This window comes from Betta splendens, chromosome 19 (genome assembly GCF_900634795.4).
Source record: "Betta splendens chromosome 19, fBetSpl5.4, whole genome shotgun sequence".
Lineage (NCBI taxonomy): Eukaryota > Metazoa > Chordata > Actinopteri > Anabantiformes > Osphronemidae > Betta > Betta splendens.
This window is the reverse complement of record NC_040898.2, coordinates 1,519,389-1,531,375: the sequence shown is the minus strand read 5'-3', so window position 1 is coordinate 1,531,375 and position 11,987 is coordinate 1,519,389. Positions and strand designations below refer to the sequence as shown.

General features: G+C 41.6%; 1 long non-coding RNA gene across 1 annotated transcript; it reads right to left on the bottom strand.

Annotated features, from left to right (window-relative positions):
• Positions 1-358: 358 nt before the first annotated feature.
• LOC121201850 (uncharacterized) lies at positions 359-11,562 on the bottom strand. Its single transcript, XR_005897011.2, has 4 exons — positions 10,805-11,562; positions 10,674-10,725; positions 9,534-9,561; positions 359-569 (listed from the first exon to the last, which is right to left on the bottom strand). It is a non-coding gene; the product is annotated as an uncharacterized LOC121201850 (long non-coding RNA).
• Positions 11,563-11,987: the final 425 nt, after the last annotated feature.

Genomic DNA, 11,987 nt, shown 5'->3' with positions numbered 1-11,987 from the left:
TGCATCACTCAGTAAAAAAAGTGCTGCACAAATTGTCAAGCAGTTACTGTGAGTGACTACAATAAGATATGAATGCACAATTCTCATTCTTCATATAAATAATTATGTCTGATTGTATAAACAATTACTTATCAATCAACTTACTGTTCATGCTCAACTCTGTAAAGGTTTGGAATATTTCAAATTTAATTTCTCTTGACCACTATTGTGGGATATTGTGAAGACAAACAGTAGTATGCAAGTACTGTATGTTACTGTACATTCCAACAGGGTTGTATTATAATATTGTATTGTAATAGTGTATTACTGTGTGTTATCTTTGTTATGAATACAGGACAGTGCGTTACTTTATCACAATTAGATATTCTTTTTTGTGACAGTGTTTAGACCAGAGGTGTCGTAGGCCATATGCAGTAAAATACACAACCAGCCAGGCCACTCACTTGAGGTAATGTACATATTGCCTCATCTGGTTTATTTAAGTAAACTAAGTCAATCAGCCTATGACACAACAACATTTTATTTAGAAGAAGATAGGTTGGCAGTTCATTCTCTTCTTCTTGACAAACCTGGAGGGGGTGAGGATAGAAAATAAATGATATATTATATTTCAAGTTTGTTATGCAAATGTCACAAGCGGTGTTGGAACGGAGAGGGCGGACCCACATGCACAGCTTCAGAGACTCGCAGTAGCAGATAAACTGTTTAATGTTTCTCTTGGTCAAAATACAGGCACAGATCAAAAAACAGGAAGGCAGATTGGCAAAAGTACAAATCCAGCAGGCAGGTAGGCAGGTCAAACAGGCAGGAGGTCATACACAGCAGATAACCCAGGCTACAGTACCGATAGAGAGAATCCAGGAGACGAAACGTGCAATCAGACAGAATGGTAACAGGTAAGCCGAGAAACTGAAGGCTGGAACGGAACAAAGTCAAAATTCTGGCAGAGAACTCAGGTAAGTGCGGGTCCTTAAATACCAAACTAAATGACCGGATAGGAAACAGCTGACAGATCACGTGACTGAAAATGTAAAGTGGGATATCGAATGACTAAACAAGAACCGGAAGTGACTTCAAAATAAAACATAACACAAAACCCCAGACTATGACAGCAAATAAGTTTGGATTGTTAACAGATCAACTAATATTTCTTTAAAAATGCTATCAACGTAAAATGATTTATTACATTAAGTAATGCGGCTGAATACACACATACAGTACATACACATTTACAGTGCATACTGTATAACATTATATTTATATATTTTTAACTCAGGAACACGGTTGCGCTCAGTGGAATGAAGTTGCGCCTTGGTATGCAGGATCACTAGCAGGTCTGAAGTCAATTTTGTGGTTGAGGGGCGAAAGACGTCACAGAGACAGACCTTCAAAAATGAAGGGACACTCAGATTCCTTCATATTTTCCATCGTCTGTCTCGGTGACGATACGTGACTGGCTGATATTGCCTACAAAAGGATGAATTATTTAATCACTTCTTCCAGCAATCAGTGTTGAGATAAAAATCTTTATCACAGTGAATGCTGCAAAGAATTTACTGTATAGTTATTTGAATCTTTATAGTTTATTAGTGGGAGAGCTGGCAACAGCTCTCACACTATTGTTATCTTTATTAGTGGGAGAGCTGGCAACTTCTTTTTAAGGAGAGGGGTGCTAATATTTTTCACATTCATGTTTTTCATACTTTTCATTTTCAATTATTAAGCTTTTCTTAAACTTTTTTTCCCATTGAAATAAATAGAAAACCAGCTTTAACAACTTCCGCAATACTTTCAGCTACAGACACCATTTGAACTACAAAACAACCTTCAACTATTTAACTATGAATCTCTTGTTCAGCTTTGTAATATCTTTAATACTTTCTGAGTTATAGCAGTTTACGTATAGGGTGGTTTTTGAGGAATCCATTAGTGTGTAATGCGTGAGCTAGAGTGTGTGATGTCACAGCTAGTGTGAGGACATTTTCTCTTTAACTCATCACTACAGCCACAGTTTTCACTCTATGAACATATTTTTTTCGTAGTCATACTTGTCTTCTTTCTAATGATGTGTCTGGCTAAGACATCAGAGCTATATTTTAGCTGCCTCAAAGTGCAGAGAGTTCCATAAATCCTCACATACAGTAGACTCTAATGCATTTACCCGTAAGACTTCTGTGAAAAAAATGAAGGAGGATTGGAATTTTTTAAACCGCAACTGTGGCCACAATTTTCACTCCTTAAACATAAAGCTCACACCAGTTTCACACTGAAGCCTTGGGATTCATAAACATGAAGTTATTTTTGTGATAATTCTTATGGTTTTGCTGTGACAACCCAGTTAAGCAGGGTTGCAAATCAGCTTCACTACAACTGACTGAGCTGGTCTGGGGAGTTTCCTGTCTTTGGAGCACCGTCTCCATGACAACCAAGCAGGTGCAGTAGATGAGTGATTTAGCTCAGTAACAGTTTGACTGAGAATTTAAACTTCTAATGCTCAGTGTCCACAACAGCTCTGTGTATATTACTGATGAGCAAATTATTTATATGCAAATTTATAGCACAATACCTAGTGGGTAATGCACCATACAGAAACAGGTGTAAAGGTGTGTATATATAGGAGTGACTCTTGCAATGATTGCTGTATGACTTTTGCATTAGACTTTTCACATTTACATCATAGTTGCACCTTAAAATCTGTTGTAAATACCTGCCTTTTGATTAATAAATATTTTAAGTAAATAGGTATTTTTATAAATAGCTATTTAGTAAATAGGTATTTTTTTATTTAATCAGAGAAGGCTCTTCAGCTTTGTCCTTTTACTTATAGATACAATGATTGAGAGTACAACAGCTCCCATCTGGTACCACTGTACCTGTAGCTATATCCGTTGCAGCTCCACACAACTTGTCCCATTTAAGTCATATCTTGTCAGTTGCATTTGACACAGCTTAAAAGTGTCTCTGTTGCGTTTCTTTGGTGTTTTGCAAAAGTTTTATTTCCTTAGTTTTCCTTTGTAGAGGAAGTGCCTTGATCATCTCAGTAGCTCTACCTAGAGTTCAAACCAAACAATACAATACCCGTAGGTTTCACGTGTGGGCTATATTTTGGTATATTTTTGGGATTTGCTGCAGGCCAATTAAAAATTGATCAAGTTGGCCATAGTTTTGACATCCCTGGTGTAGAGAAATGGAATATATACAGGGATCTGAGCAGAGTCATTCTGTTTGTCAATAAACCAATTCAATTAATTCAGACAAAGGTTGTTGTTGAAAGAGATAAGGCTTAAAGTGCTTTCAGACATTTCATCTTCCAACTCATACTGTACAAACACATGAAGTCTTGCACAGTCTCATGAAGGGGGACTAAGTGAGAGTTTAATTCTGTTATCAGACTCCTGTAGACTAGGCTACCTAGGCTCAGTGGGGCCTGATTTATGTCATGACAAGTTGTGGAGGCATGGTGTTTTCTGTGTGCATTGGAAGACATATTACTGCTGGAAGCTAAATAAAAAATCAATGAGAGTGAGGCTGGTTGGTTAGGGAAAGCGTCCGTTCAGCTACAGTTTAAGAGTGATTTAACTCTCCACTGACTAAGGTTAGGAGAAAAGTCACTGATTTAACCCCCCCCCTTTCCTTCCTCCCACTACCCCCATGCTATCATTTAATAAATCAGTCTGGTCTGTGCTTTCTTTTTCTCCATCCTTGAAAAGCATAGGAATGGCAAATAGTATTTTTTGGCGTCTGCTTTAAACATAACCTAATTTGGTTTGCATGTCACCTAATGAATGCTAAAAGAGAAGTGAAGGATGTTTGCTAATTAAAAAAGGGATTCATACATTGTACAATAAGCATTATAAAATAATAAATAATAAAAGCTGGCATTTTTGGAAATATTTGTAATTCTTGTTGTGGTTTCAACTATTCTTTCAGTTCTTGTACTCTGTTTAGCTGTTTTGATACATTCAGCTATGTTTCATCATGTTCAGCAAACCTTTACACACTTCCTTGATTTTCAGCAGTTCAACAAGTCTTTTTCAAATTCCTTAATTTGAAATGCAACTACTTAAGCTTCTTGTGTGTTTAAACAACTCTGGAACTCTGGCTGAGCCATCAGATCTACACTTTAGTCGCTATCAACCTCAAAGTACAGACAGATCCTGAATTTCTCCCATAGACTCAAATGATAATTTTCAGCAGACGTTTGGGGGAAACGCAGAAAGAGACACAATGTGAAATCACGACTGTGGCTACAATTTATTAGCATTAATAGCAGAATTTCTGCTTTTGACTGGTTAATTATGATATTTAAACACTAATTGACTGTTTAGTAAATACCGACACACCATCCATCCATCCACCCATTTTCATCCGCTTATCCGGCAGCAGTTTAAGCAGAGAGTTCCAGACTTCCCTCTCCTCAGATACCTCAACTGGCTCCTTTCGATGTGGAGGAGCTGCGACTCTACTCCGAGCTCCTCCCGGGTGATAGAGCTCTCTAAGGGAGTGCCTAGCCACCCTACGGAGGAAGCTCATATCGGCCACTTGTATCCGTGATCTTGCCCTTTCGGTCATGACCCAAAGCTCATGACCATAGGTGAGGGTAGGAACGTAGATTGACCGGTAAATTGAGAGCTTTGCCCTTCGGCTCAGCTCCCACTTCACCACGATGGACCGATATACCGACCGAAGTGGATGGGATGAGAATCAGTTCCTCCAAATCTGAGGCCATGGTTCTCGACCGGAAAAAGGTGGTTTTCTCTCTCCAAGTTGGAGGAGAGTTCCTACCCCAAGTGGAGGAGTTCAAGTATTTTTTGGGTCTTGTTCACGAGTGAGGGAAGGAAGGAGATTTAGGTTTAGTTGAAGTTGGTCAGCTCCCCCCACCACAGCTCCCAGCTCTCCCCTGTGGTGGCTCCTTAACCTAACAGAAGGAGCTATTCACACCTGAGTTAGGATGTTAGGTAGACCTTCGCTGACAATTGACTGCCATCTCAGTTTTTGAGGGTGAAATGAAAAATCTAGGCATGCCAGTGTTAAGCTTTTTTCATCAAAATTTCCCTACTAAATTCTGTTTGAGCTACTTTCAGCAATTTTCCAGGAATACATTTAGCAGCATACAATGCACAGCATTCACTGTTCATTGTCCTATGAAAAAGCTTTATAGAGTTATAATTTGTGCTCCTCGCATATCCCCAACAGCAGGAACTAAACATGATGGATGGAAACCAGAAATTAATACACAATTGTGACACCAGGTGCTCATGGAGTGAGGTTTGCTTCTTCAGCCAGTAGGCATGGATCATGTCATGGCCTGGTGCTGTCCAGCTCTTCATACTTGAGATTTTCTCTTGGATGTCTGCCATTGTGATGATTACTGGGTCTTGTTCAGGAAGGTTGCTGTGGTCTGCTCTCAAGTCCACCAGTTACTTGGCATTGCTGTTATGTGATGCCTCCTTCTCTCATATGCCTTTTCCAGTATCCCTCAGTTTCCAGCCTTGGTGGGTCTGCTCTCGTGTTATTACCCTGCCACTTTGAGTACACCCTGGAGGGCTCAGTGGAGAACATTGTGTTTATTTTTTTGGTTTCAACTTCTCTGGTCTCTTTAGCCGCTTAGCCAGGGCCATGAACCTTTGCTTGGCAGTCTCCAAGGCCTCAGGTGTGGTCATGTTGCTGTGCTTCTTAGATAGGTGGTACTTCTTTCGAAACACTTAACACTTCTTTCCATACCTTCCTGTAGTTCTGATAGTTGGCTAAGTTCTTTCCATGTTGACTTGATCTTAGCCTTCAAACTCAAATTCCACGGGGGATACTGCAACTTATGGCTTGTGTTGATCTTATAGCCAAATACTTCAAAGATCATAGTTGCTGTTCTGTATATCAGCTGGTTGGTCTCTGTGATGGTCATAGTTGGTATTGTTTGTGGTGCTGTATTGACATCTTCTAGCAGACACTCAAGGTGTTTCACTTATTCTTGGTAACTGGCTTTAAAGACTCCAGGTGTCTGTCTTAGCCATGATCTTCATTCTTAGGTCAGCTACTCGTGCATTAAGCCCCGGTAATATTATTGGGGCTTAAAACCCAATCTCTGATTGTGGGGAGGATGAGGGTATCTCCCCCTCTGGCCTGGCGACCTGGCTCCCTCTTGCCGTAGCATTTATGTTGTGTTATACCTCATCAATCTCTAGTTGTGAAATCAGGTATTTAGTACTGTGCTACTAGTTGTTTTGGGTTTAGTCTAGATTTTGGGTTTCAAAGTATCCATAGTTCCCACATTCTCTTGTAACCTTGTAACCCCACTCACTAGGGTTACTAGTGTAGCCTTATGTTCTGCAATTAATATCTTGTGTTTTGTCTTATATCTGCTTAAGTATTTGACATTTCACTTAGATTGTTCAATGGTTGTCTCTGCCTGATAGACCCTGGACTCTAGCTCCCAAACTCAAGGCCGTGGAGCTGTGTCTCTCTGTCTGTTGAGACTTGCATTCCTTCCACTTTGATAGTCAGATACCAGTGATGTAAGTATGACAATGTAAACATCTCCACACACACGGCAACAGGGATGAGATGGTGCATGCAATTTGATTGGACAAGACAGACATTCCACCCTGGCTGGACAGAGAGGTTAAAAGGCAAAGACAACTTGAGGATCGTGGGCTCTTTGCATCACATCTCCTTGGTGTATGTTCTGATCTCCCCAGCTGTTTTTTGGGTTGTCGATGTGCACAATCAACATCCATGTTTTTGATCTGCTTTCTCCATTATTTTTATTTGTCCTTATTTTCATAATAAATTACACAAAAGACAACTCTCTCATGTGCCTCTTTATAGGAAATTTCCACCACATTTTTGGCATCATGAACAGGATCCGCTGCAGGTTGTCTGGACTATGTTACCAGGGACAATATTCCTGAGGACTAGGTTCACTCAGCCTCCAAACCTCTACAGACATTCAGAGGTGGAAGGACTTATCACGTCTGGATTGCCTCTGATGAGATCCAACGAAGCCAAAGTTAGTTGCAGCTGAACTTCCATGGTGTCTACTGTACGAGTGGCAGAGAAAGCCATGCTGGCATCATGTGACATAGTAGGCTACTCTGATGTCACCTTGTTAATTCCTCATCTTTGATCCTTTTGGAACAAAAAACCTTAGATACATATATAGATATTCTACTTAGATACAACAACATCTTGCTTAAAATGCCAAACATTACTGTCAAGAAATGCAATGTGTTTAACCTAGCCACTCTTCTTTTAGGCCTTGACGATGGCGAGCCTCAACAACTGTGTTGATGGCTCCGCCTCTAGAGACTCTGCTTCGGGCCAATGTCAGGTTAGGTACTGTATGCAGTCTGCACTTCTCATGCCTCTTCAAGTCTGGTGCTTTGCCAGGCCACTACTCTGCTTAGGATGCAGAGTTGATCGCGCTAATTGAAGCTAGTAAACCATCTACTGTACACAGACTGCAGAAATGCTTTTGGTATCACACATGATGTTGGTGCTCTGTGAAAGCATAGAAAGTATTTGAAGTCTGATTGCAAACCTATCTTACATCATGATAAGGCACTGCTGCAAAGGTTCCTCATTTCTCCCTGTGCTTTAAACATTTTCTACCTCACAGGAACACAGACTCTGGCAGACGAATGGTTGGTTCCACTTGTAGCCATGGAGTCTGGTTTGGGCCTGATGGCAAGCCATGCTTACTAAAGCACTTTTTCCCTCACTTTGCTAAGTTGACACATGGGTTGGATCACAAAAATGAGGATGCATGACATCTGCTTAGCACAATTCAGATTTCCCAACAGGTGAAAAAAGGAGGCAGGACCATTACACAACAACCAACTAGGGGACTGGGTAATCGTCTATGAGTTTAGGAGAAGGCACTAGAACTCCAAACGGTGGCCCTTCCAGGTCCTACTGATGACCCACCCGGCTGTGAAGGTCGGAGAGAGAGTGACTTAGATCCACTCCAGCCACTGCAGGAAGGTCCTGGAGCCAACAGACAACCCTTCATCCACATTGCATGAAAAAAAGTGAGGGGACGTGAGAAGGGCGACCCTCGCTGTGCACGCACGCGCCCTAGGTGACCGCCTACTTTGCCTATGCCCAGTCCCTGAACAGGACAAAGGAGATTCTTACAAGAAATCAATTGTAACCAAAAATAAAATAAAATAGTTTTGCTCTGTTGGTCTTCATTTTCTGATTATTACCTTAATCATATGGTTAGTATACATGTATGTTTTTATGTAATTTTACACACTATTTTTTGAATGAGAAAATTTCACAACACTGAGTTTAAGTTTTCTAAAGATGATTAGGTGTTTGATTTACTCACAATCACTTTATCCACTGATACAATTAGTTTATTTCCGTCATCCACAGATGATGGAAATTGTTAGACAGAAGTACATGTTGGCTGTGTCAGCCATAACAGCGGTATGTACCAATATTCTGGTATTCTGATTAACCCCTAGTCCTCCTTTTTACTCCAGAACTAAATGTACGATTAAAGAAAGAAAGCATGAAAACTAGCTTAAAATTACCTGCAACCCCACCAGAAACGTATGGCTAACATACAGTTATTGCCTTTATTACAATCTGTCTTAAGGCTGGTACCCAGATGCAGAGAAGAAGGAGGACGGCTGAGCATGTTCAACGGTATTTAATAAACAAGGATAATACAAGGCGCTTGTAATGACAAGGATAACAAAATACATTAACAGAAAACGCTGCTGAAACCCCGGTCTCCCTTGAACTCAACCCTATTAAACAAAAACACACTCAGCAAGGCAGCAGGTTCCAAAAGACAACCGGTGACATACTGCATTAAGACAGATCTACTTAGAAAACACTTGAGCAGTAGCTTACACCCAGTTATGCGTCCAAGCGGCTGCTTACAGTGAACACAACAGTAACTGGAACTTGTCTCAGCAGCAATATAAATACCATTCACAATTTACTGGAATAGGCTACACCTGATCTGAACGGGTGGAGAATAACCCCCAGCACTCCCCACAGTACCCAAACCAAAACACAAGCATGACACAGTTCCAGGTGGTGGTGACGCCTGGTGGATGGATGGCAAAACCCACCCAGCGTCACAGATGGTGTTTCATTAATGTTACACATGATGGCATGAAGGCCATAGCAAAAACAGCTCGAAACCTTTTATTCCTGGCAAGTTACTTGCATTTTTATGTGAAGGTGTATTTTGAATCTTGATGATTTAATACACTTGATGCATCCCTTGCAAGTGTCTTTTATTATTACAACATTGCTATGTTTGACAAATTTTATTCTTTTGGTGTTTGATTTTGTCAGACTAGGGCAGGTGTCGGACCCACATGCACAGCACCGAGGCAAGGTGAAGGTTAATACAGAGTTTATTGTGGAAAGCAGAGTCAGACGGTCCAGGTCATACACAAGGCTTGGTAATGAAGTACAGCAGGGAGCAGGCAGTCTCAAGTCTAGTAGGCAGGCAAGGTTCGGTACACAGGAGATCTCGGTGACGGTACAGGCAAGGGCTAAGCAAAACTCACGGTCAGTTGTTCAGTCAAGGTTCTTTCTCTGGCGACGGTACAGACAAGGTTCAGGCAGGATACGGAGGTCAAGGTGATCAGGATCAATATACTAGAGACTATACACCAAACGCGGGAAAGAAGTATGTAACTTAACAATCTGGCGGCTTGAGTCTGTGCGAGGTGGAGGCTATATACTGGTGGGTGATTACTAATTACGGACAGGTGTGGATAATGAGAACCGGTAGGTGAACAACTGACTGAAAACAGGAAGTTAACCAAAATAAAACAGGAAATACTGCGCTAACACAGGACACAACAAGAAACCAAAACTCCAGATCGTGACAGATTTATGTGTAATGTAATGTGTAGGGGGAAATGTAATGGGAAAAAAGTTTCTTCATTATTCTATGCGGTTTCATATGACCATCTCTTAGTTTAAGTGATACTTCGCTGAAAAGCAAGTTGTGTAATATAGCCATTTTATTAACATTGATGGTCTGTTTCTGGTTAGATTCGTCGTTTCAGGGGAATTGTCAAGACCGCCAAGCCTCTAGGAAGCCTCCCCAGAGTGGTCATTTGTGGTGTGCATCGGGGGCCTGCCAGGTGCTCCCTCAGCAGAGGGTCCCCCTACAGTGGGCTCATTGTCTCTGTGTGCAGGGCCCCCTCTAAAGAGTGTTCATTGTCTCATGGTGCGGAGACTACAGACTTGCAGCCGGGCTAAGATTTTGCAACCTCTCAATGAAACCATTTACAGCGTGTTCTAATTGATCAAAATCAGAAACATACTCATCACCCTTATGTGAAAAATCATCGCTAGAACTCGGGGAGTAGACCAGAGGAACACTTCTGCCTCTCACCACCAAATCATTGACCAACTCATCCAAGCGATCAAAATGCTAGGTGGTTATATTTACACCCTGAAACCTTCTCCCCATTTGATTTGCGGAGATCTTCTAATTCAGCCTCAAGGGCTTGTAAATCATTGAGATGAGAGTTTGCATTAGCCATCTTGTTATTTATTATTCAGAGGAACAACATCCCAGCATATCATTCACATCACAATAGCGCTTTGAGCAGTTCACACATTGTAACGACCCAGCTGAATTAAGCCCCGGATGATGCGTGCGATTGTTTGTTCAGTTTGGTGTAGCTGCCTACCTTCTCAGTAACACCTCCTTCTCCCTCTTCCCCTGCCTCCGACACTCAGAATCTGGATGAATATAGGGTCAAGTTAGATACATTTCAAAGAGCACCAAAGTTTAATTAAAAATTTTTAAAAAGAAACCTACCAAAGGATAGGGATGAGGATGCCGATGAGGAAGAATGACATCTGTGTCTCGTTCCCTTAGGTGAAGGGTCTACGTGAGCCTCCTGACGACGCCAGGAGCTCTGTTGTTCCGGGTTGGATTGTAGTGCAGGTGCATCAGCGTGGCCCTCGTTGACTAAAAAGCATCCTTCTGGGTTCAGCAATTGTTCCCGAATGCTTTCCAGGAGCACCGCGTCAGGTACTGTGGAAGGATACACTTATTACAATAGGCATGCAGAAAAAAAACACAACATATTGTCACAGTCTAGATCATTTAGTCACTGTAATCACTCATTTCCGGTTTTATTTTGTCACCACTTCCTGTCGCAGTCATTGGTAGTTTCAGCCAGCCTTGCTCCCGGTTCTAATCTACTCACCTGTCTGTCATTTAGTCATCACCATTTAGTACTTAAGCACCACCTCTCACCCCAGCCCCTTGCCAGATTGTTTGTTCATTCACCCGTTCAACTTTCCAGCATTCTTACCTTTACCTTGCCGTGCGTTTTGATCCTGTTCGTTCCTGACCACGTCTCCAGCCCAGCCTGTGATAATCCCGTCTGCCTGTGTGAGTTTGACCATTGCCTGTTTTTGACATCCGTTTGCCTTATCCTCGTCTGTGCTGCTACCGATGATCTACCTGTGTACCGACCCTTGCCTGCCTGACCACGAGCTCGAATAAACCCCGTTGTGCACTGAACCTTGTCTCCGCTGTGCGTGTGGGTCCGCTACCTTGAGTCCGTGACACATATTTGTGGTTTATAATAGTCACTCACTCACTGTCAAGTTTGTGATCAGTCAATCGCGCTGGATGAATCTCTGTGACTTTTTTTAGAAAAGAAAAAAGTTGTAGCGGATTCAATTTGATAATTTAATAGTAATGTAGAAACATTAATATTCCTCGAAATAGGGGCACCAGGTTTGTTTTAAAGCTGAAACCACGCTTTTATTAATCTAGACAAACGCCAGATGTCAATTTAGTGAGTTCATACTAATGATTAATAGTCAAATAAAAATCAGTCTCTAATATCATGCGTTCTTGTCTGTCACGGGCGTGGTTCTAGGCTGACGGACCCAAACGCACAGCACAGGAGGAAGACAGGTAAGTATGCGAGGTTTAATCTAAACTCAGAGTTGTGGTACAGACGGAGGTCGAAACACAGAGGCAG